This window comes from Neomonachus schauinslandi, chromosome 14 (genome assembly GCF_002201575.2).
Source record: "Neomonachus schauinslandi chromosome 14, ASM220157v2, whole genome shotgun sequence".
In the NCBI taxonomy this organism is placed as follows: Eukaryota; Metazoa; Chordata; class Mammalia; order Carnivora; family Phocidae; genus Neomonachus; species Neomonachus schauinslandi.
Window position 1 is genome coordinate 10,455,148 of NC_058416.1, and position 8,240 is coordinate 10,463,387.

The following is an 8,240-nucleotide window of genomic DNA, read 5'->3' on the forward strand; positions in this document are numbered from 1 at the left end:
TGTCTAAGAAATTTTGATTCTTATGTAATTTAAATTACTGTCTGGACAGGCAAGAAAAATTACATTTTCTTTTTTGTTAGAGGAGAATTCAATGGAATGATACTGAAGTTTTTAACATTAATGTGGCTTATGACTTTGGAAAAGGTAAAATTACTAGGCAAGTGTTTCATAAAAAGAGTGCACAATGCAGCCTTTGAGGAGACTGTTGTGAACTGAACCTGAATGGCTCTATGTTCCCAACTTGCTGATTTGAAAGCATAAGGGGTTTAGATCACAAAAATGGCATTTTGAAACAAATTTGCCTTTATACTCTCTGGTCATAGCCTTGGGATATGAATCATTTTCCAAGCAACATTCCAAAATGAGGGAAGTGTTCATCACAAGATGAAAACAAAATATACAATGAGTGGAATGATAGGAAGATGTGATGTAAACATCATTTCATGGCTCACAGCATGTTTTATGGTTACTCTTTTCTATCCATGTAAAAGATAAACATATAGATTGGAAAAAATATGACCCCAAATGCTAATGAACTCTATGCTACTTTAAGGAGAATGATGTAACAAAACTGATGATTGAGCAATGATGTAGCAAAAGCAAAAAGAATCAAACACAAGTAGGATAGTGTGTGGGTGGGAGGGTTTCCTCATGAATTCTCTGAGCTGCGCTTTTCCCACCTTTCAGTTACAGTCTGTACTTTTTGTCTATCCTCATTAGTTGTTGTTCTCCTCTAAGTCGGGGCCAAACTTCTCCTATCAAACATAAGGAAAATGAGGCTCCATGACAATGCAATAAAGTGGAAAAACCAAAATTACATGGAGAATAAAATGAGAAACTAGAAAAATGCTTGGTAAGTTATCCAGATTTACCTATTGACTAGTTAATAGATTAATTTAGAATACATGGGTTTTGCCAACTAACTACTAGTAAAACTCCATAACCTCCATCAACCTCAATTTCTTCATCTGTGAATAGAGAGAGTTAAACTTATGGTCCCTGATGTTCCATCTGGGGAAATATTTTATAAAATTTGCAAATAACACTATGAACTGACATTTTTTTGAGGTATGATCTATATTATGGAAAACTACAAATTCTAATAAAAAATATTAAGGGATGTCTAAAATGATAAACTATGATATAAACAGGAATATCTCTCTTATTTCCCTTATTTAAATGTTGCTAAGAGGAAAACAAAGGTGAAATCTAAATTATGCTTTCAAGACAGTACATTTTATTTTTTTAAGATTTTATTTATTCATTTTTCGAGAGAGAGAGTGTGAGTGAGCACAGGGTGGAGAGGCATAGGGAGAGGGAGATAAAGTCTTAAGCAGACTCCCCCCAAGCATGGAGCAGGACATGGGGCTCGATGGGACTTGATCTCAAGATCCTGAGATCATGACCTGAGCTGAAACCAAGAGTCGGATGCTTTAAACAACTGTACCGCTCAGGTGCCCCACAAGACAGTACATTTTTTTTAAAAAATATTTTATTTATTTATTTGACAGAGAGAGACACAGTGAGAGAGGGAACACAAGCAGGGGGAGTGGGATAGGGAGAAGCAGGCTTCCCATGGAGCAGGGAGCCCGATGCGGGGCTCGATCCCAGGACCCTAGGATCATGACCTGAGCCAAAGGCAGATGCTTAATGACTGAGCCACCCAGGCACTCCAAGACAGTACATTTTAATCAGAGATGATTTGAGACCCTACAGAGGCCAGAGAGATGGACCAGGAATAAACAAAAGTGATCTTGATACCATACATTTCCCTAATAAAATATCTTGCTCAAAAATTACACAGACTGGTGAGTGGGTTGGGATAATAATCTCATACATACTTGTATCATAGGGCTAGACATATAAAAATGAACACCAATGACAAAACATTTTCTGAAAGTGAAGACAGAGTTTTCTCTTTTGTATGCATTAGCTATACTTTGGTTTCTTGACTGTGGCAAATACTTAGGGTACATCGAGTCTGGACATATTTTGAACATCATATCTATTATAAAAATGTTCTGTTTTGAAATACTGGTACAGGGGTGCCTGGGTGGCTCAGTCGTTAAGCGTCTGCCTTCAGCTCAGGTCTTGATTCCAGGGTCCTGGGATCGAGTCCCACATCGGGCTCCCGGCTCAGCGGGGAGCCTGCTTCTCCCTCTCCCACCCCCCGCACTTGTGTTCCCTCTCTCGCTGTGTCTCTCTCTGTCAAATAAATAAATAAAATCCTAAAAAAAAAAAAGAAATACTGGTACATTTATGAAGATTTCAACTCCAACTACATGTTCATTAGTTGTCCCCCATGAAACAGTATTCAAATCCTTCAAGAAAATAGGTGTGAAAAACACTTGGTTTGGGAAAATAAACTTGAATGTAATAAAAATATAGAAGGTGTTTCATCATAAGCTCAGTCAGTGGTGTATCTTTAGATTTTCAAGACAAGAACCATTGTCACATACTGTCCCCTTTGCTCAGCCCCCATATTGCCAAACTGGGCTTGTTCCTTTCTATATCCAATTCCTGCTCTGAGGTGGGGACCAGAAATCATCATTGTCCTTAGGGTGCCTTCGTATATGTGGACTTCCAGCTACTTCCATGACAGTGCCCTTCAAGAGCATCTTGATCTTACCCTGGGGAATGCATGGACCCCTTTTGCTACTAAGATTCTTTAATTCTGATTATGCTTTGGTGTTATTTTTGGGTCACCCTGATCTGGACTAAAATATCAGATGACTCGTGATCTTCTAGGCCCCACACAAGATCTGAGAAATCTGTGAAATTTGCTACATATTTTTCAGTATTAGATTTAACTGTTCTTTTCTCCATTGCCATTGTATTCCTTGCATTTCACCATTGTCTTTTTTTATTCTTATGGTCACAGTATACCACATGATCTCTTTACCTCTAATATACTCATACACACAAACACAAACACACATGCATATGTAATATTTTTTATTAAATTTCTCATGTGTATGTCTTAATTTTCTAAATCTGCTTGTAAACTTTGAAGCCTAACTGTGTGTTCATTCTCACAAGCATATAGTGAAACACCTCCATACAACTCACTGAAAAAAGAATAGTCTAGATTTATTGAATCTCACCCTGTGTGAGGGTGTGTGCTAAGTGATATTATCGCCAGTTGTCAGGTGGAGTAAGGCTTTGTTGAAGTAAGTGGCTTGAAGTCAGGCGGCTAGTAAAGACGAAGCAAAGATCTGAACACCATCTTTTAGACTTCAGGCCAGTGTATCTCACTGATTTGCAAATAGAAACCTATCACTTTATATCATTCTGCATATATTTGTATTAATTGAAAGATCAGAAATACAAAGACCACACTTAACTTTGTAATGTTTTTCTTGCTTTTCCTCAATCATTGTGAATGTGCACTTCAGGATTTATGATTTGTTCTATGTTCCAGATATATGTATTTGATCGAAAGTGCACAACCTGGGGCGCCTGGGTGGCTCAGTCGTTAAGCGTCTGCCTTCGGCTCAGGTCATGATCTCAGGGTCCTGGGATCAAGCCCCGCATCGGGCTCCCTGCTCGGCGGGAGGCCTGCTTCTCCCTCTCCCACTCCCCCTGCTTGTGTTCCCTCTCTCACTGTGTCTCTCTCTGTCCAATAAATAAAATATTAAAAAAAAAAAAAGTGCACAACCTAACCTATTAGCTATGTGAATGGTTATCCCCAATGCACTGCATATAGGAATGCTCTGTTTGCCTGCAGTGTCTAAGCATTAGTCAAACTGTGAGCAAGATTTTGCTCCAATCAGGCACAGAGGCTCTTTATTTGCCTTATCAGATTCCTCTATTGCATACTTGTGCTGGGAAAAGACAGATCAGAAGAGGGCCCCAAATCTGCTAGAAAAGAAAAGATGAGTCTGTAGATAAATGAGGGAAAAAAAAGACACAATAGAATTGTACAGTAAATGCCCTGGGGGAAAAACAGGTCCCCAAGGCCACACCCTGTCCCTCATGCCCTTGCCTTGGATATCTTGATTCTGAAGTGTTTGACACTGCCACTCTAATTCCCTCATCAATTTCCTGGCATATCCTATTCCTGGGTACAGAAACTGTAGCAGAAGCTGCTCAGCAGATGTTCCTGAATTGCTCGAAGCAGTATTTCCAACCACCCACTTTGAACTATCACAAAGCCCTCTATGTTATTTCATTCCACCGATGAACAACCATCCTAAAATAAATACATAAATAAAATGCTAGGCTAAAATAAATTAAAGTAGGATAGTCTTTGTCAGGCAGCTTTGGTTTGGCAAACTCTCTGGGAGTGTCTATCCAACCCTGATCTACCCACCCTGATCGGGTGGCTCAAGTTCTGCCACAGGAAGTCTAGGAATCAGATGGGTGAATGATCACCAGGAGCCTTCAAATGCACCAGCTTACATTATCTCACTCTAACAAGGGCATCGGATTCCCCCACTTATCTTCTGTATGTTTTTGTCATAACAATACTTAATTATCATTATACCTTAAAACACATACCTTTTTATTAAAACAATTTGTGTAGCAAAATATCACACTGGGGTCACCCTCAAAGCTCTCCTCTTGGTTAGATCTAGTAGATTCTCTCTTCTGTGTTCCTCCCATAGGACTTCCCTTTCCCAAATGCCAATTGTGCCATTTACCAACACATATTGGGATCTTATGTGGCCTGAATTTCTTTCCTTTGGAAAAAAAGCCTTTCTGGGAGTAAGGACTAGTTTCATTCATCCTTGTATTTTTAACACCAAGACCAATACCTGACACATGTTGGGTACGCTAAAAAGCTTGAATGCACTATACTTGAATTTAGAAGGACTCATGCATCTTAGTGGTACTTCAGAGACTTCTCTCAATTTTAAATGTTTGCTGTGATTCTTAAGCTGTATTTCAAAAATGTGTGATAACTCTGCTCTTCAGTGATAAAAATTCTAGTGTAAATCCCCCAGGTTCTGCAATAAACAGCTGTTCAAAGGGGCAGATCTTTGAGCCTAGTGAATGAGCTGCTCCTTGAGCTTTGCTTATAAAGCTGCTTACCTTTGGCGCACTCCTTGTGTTTCCACTCCTCTTCTGATTGAGATGTGCCAGCATGAACTCTCTCCTCTTATTGATTCCCAGCAGTTAAAAGTTATGCCACATGGCTTGATTTTTTTTTTTCAGTCTTCTGTCCAGTTTGTAAACTTCAGGACAGTACATGCCGAAATTGACTGTCAGTGATATGTCAGTGATAGCTTCATTCACAAGAAATAGGAACAAATATACTATTCTCTACCTTCTGAAATTGGTTTCTTTCTCACCTGCTTTTTAATGTCATTGTTAATTTCATTCATTCTGGAAAAATATATGAGCAACTGTAGTGAGTTTATGTTTTTTTTTCTTAAGATTTTTTATTTATTTATTTGAGAGAGAGAATGAGAGAGAGAGAGAGAGCACCTGTTAGGGGGGTGGGTCAGAGGGAGAAGCAGACCCCCGCCGAGCAGGGAGCCCGATGCAGGACTCGATCCAGGGACTCCAGGATCATGACCTGAGCCGAAGGCAGTCGCTCAACCAACTGAGCCACCCAGGCGCCCGTTAGTTTATGTTTTTGATAAAACATTGCTTACTTCACATGAGAAGGGGGAATTTTCAGTTGAAATATTGTCATATCTTTAACCATTTAAAGATATCTTTGGATAAAATGACATTGGAAAAGATTCCCCACTCATAAAGATTCTGACCATCTATTGACAATATAACCTGAGGCTGAGAAGAATATAAAAAAAAAATAATGGGATAAACTTACCCTTTAATGTAGGAAATACCTAACTAACTTTATTTCTATAGTTGTGCTACTTTATGAAGCAGAGAAATAATGTGTTCATGTTTCTATTTCATTTTGCAATTTAGAGATAGAGATATTAAAAAAGATTCTCAAAGCTCTGGACCCCTCTTAGATTCACTCCCCACCACTCCCCTACTTCTCAATCCCTGCCAGAATGCCATCCTTCCTCAATTGTACATGCTCACACTTTCTAAGACTCTCATGATTTTCAGATTTCCCTACTGTAGGGTTCCTTTCAGACTAGAGTTCCTACCATCCTAAAGGACAGGTAAATTCTACCTCCATCCTATCTACAGCGTCAACTTTACTCACCATTATTAACATGCTTAGAATTTTGAGTTTTCAAAGGCAACGATCTTTCTCATGTTTAAAGTTAAAAAAGGCTCTTTCTAAATGCTAATGTTTCATATACTGGGCAGATTGAAGGAATAGCACTCATCAAGACAAGTGAATACAACTATTAATATTGAACAGTATGGCTTGTGGAACATAAAAAAAAAATACAGATTCATGTGTTTCCCATTTTCCTTTAAGCCTTATTTAGTGAACGAAACATTTATCCTCTCTCAAATGAAATCTCAGCAAGCCCTGTGAATTCACAGCTCAGTCCAAGATTAACAGGCATAATCTGTTTTTCCCTGTAGCATTTCCAGTTTGGGGAAGTCAAGAGAACAAGAGTGGATTTAGCCCTCTCTTTCACTTCTTTCGCCTCTTGCAAATGGGTCTTTCAAGCCCTACCAGGGTAAAGACAGGGGGAACCATGGTCAATGTCCAAGTGTTCCCTCTCATACCTACTGACTGTAGGCTCTTAAAAAAAAAAAGATAATTTAAAATTTAAATTATTAATTTGTAATGCTTGCTTGAAGTATGTCTAATATTTGCTGATTTAAAAAATAGATTATTTAAAAAAATATTATTTCTAAGATTAATTGTGCCAAACATTTCAAAGAAGAAAAAATAGTGTATCTTTCCTTTTACATTTAGTAAACTCTTCCCTTATTTAACTGTCCCCCCCCCCCACACACACACACACTCAACCAGCGTTTCCGTGTCCATTCTCCTCACTTAATTTTGTTCCAGACCTCAGTTGTTTTCATTGCTCTGGCCTTTCTTCCCACAGCTAGAAAATCACTCCCTTTCTCTGAGATGCTTTACCCACATGTAAAACTTACTGGCACATGGCCCAAGAGCAGGTTGGGAGATGGTTTCTCTGATTGAAGCACTAGATAAGATAGGACGAGCCATAGTAGAGTGGAACTAAATTGGGGTGTGTCTCAGAAAAATGAAAATAGATTATATTTAACAGACAGGCAGTAAGGAGCCATTCTACATTCTATTGCAGGAAAAAGTTTAATCTTCTTAGATATTAAACAGAACTCACTGTTGAACCCTTATTCCTTTTATATTTATAAAAATTTACTCTCAGTAATGATGTTAAAGTTCTATTAAAACAAAAATTTTGCAGCCCCCCCCCCAAAAAAAAGTACTGAAGAAAAATCAAAGAACTTTATTAAAAATTTTGTATGATGTCTAGGGGAAATTTTACTTTATTTTATTATTTTTAATATTTGGCTACCATTTGTTTATTATAAAAGGAGAGACGGCTATTATTTACATGATGAGAGATTTCACACCTTCACTGGAATGGGCAGCTTCATGTGATGCCATTTCAATAATGATTTATTTCAGTCTACAAACTTTCCAAGAATGTCACCATCTCTAAATAAGAAATAATCCTTGTCATCTGGAACTAATTTGGTGCCTCCATATTCTGGGAGAACTTTATCTCCAACTTTCATGCTAACTGGTTGATCTCTCCCCACTTTCCTGTAGAGCCCAATCCAATAACTACTACTGTTGCTTGTAATACCTTTCCTTGAGATTTTTCTGGAAGCATAATGTTTCCTTTGGTTACAGTTTCAGCTTCATTCCTTTAAAAACTCGGTGAAAGAGGGGAAGAAACTTTCTAAATATCTGTCCTGCCATGACTCTAGCCACCACAGTTGATACTCTGCTCTGGAGCTGTGGCCACCCCAAGGAGACCCATGGCCCAACCTGTCTAGTGTAATTTTTAAAAGGTTTTATGACATGAAGTAATTTATACAACGTAAATGCAGTTCCCTGATGTTGATGGTAAAATATGTGAATTATAAAATCTAGTTTCTTTTCTATTTTACTGTTATTTCAAAGACATAGAAGATAGATTAATGAGTTATGAGGAATAATTATGAATCTTTTCCTATAATTATATAAGTTCTTCCTATATTACTTTTCTTGACTACAAAACACATATAAATCCACATAGCCATTTATTGCACCCAGAAAAAATTGACATACACACACACACACATCATAAACACATCTTTATATAGTTTATTTAAAACATCAAATGTTGCACTTGTTTTTTTCCCTAAATTTTACC

At 37.9% G+C, this 8,240-nt stretch overlaps 1 pseudogene; it reads right to left on the bottom strand.

Annotated features, from left to right (window-relative positions):
• Positions 1–7,503: 7,503 nt before the first annotated feature.
• On the bottom strand, positions 7,504–7,804 carry LOC110577162 (annotated as a pseudogene).
• Between the last annotated feature and the right edge of the window lie 436 nt (positions 7,805–8,240).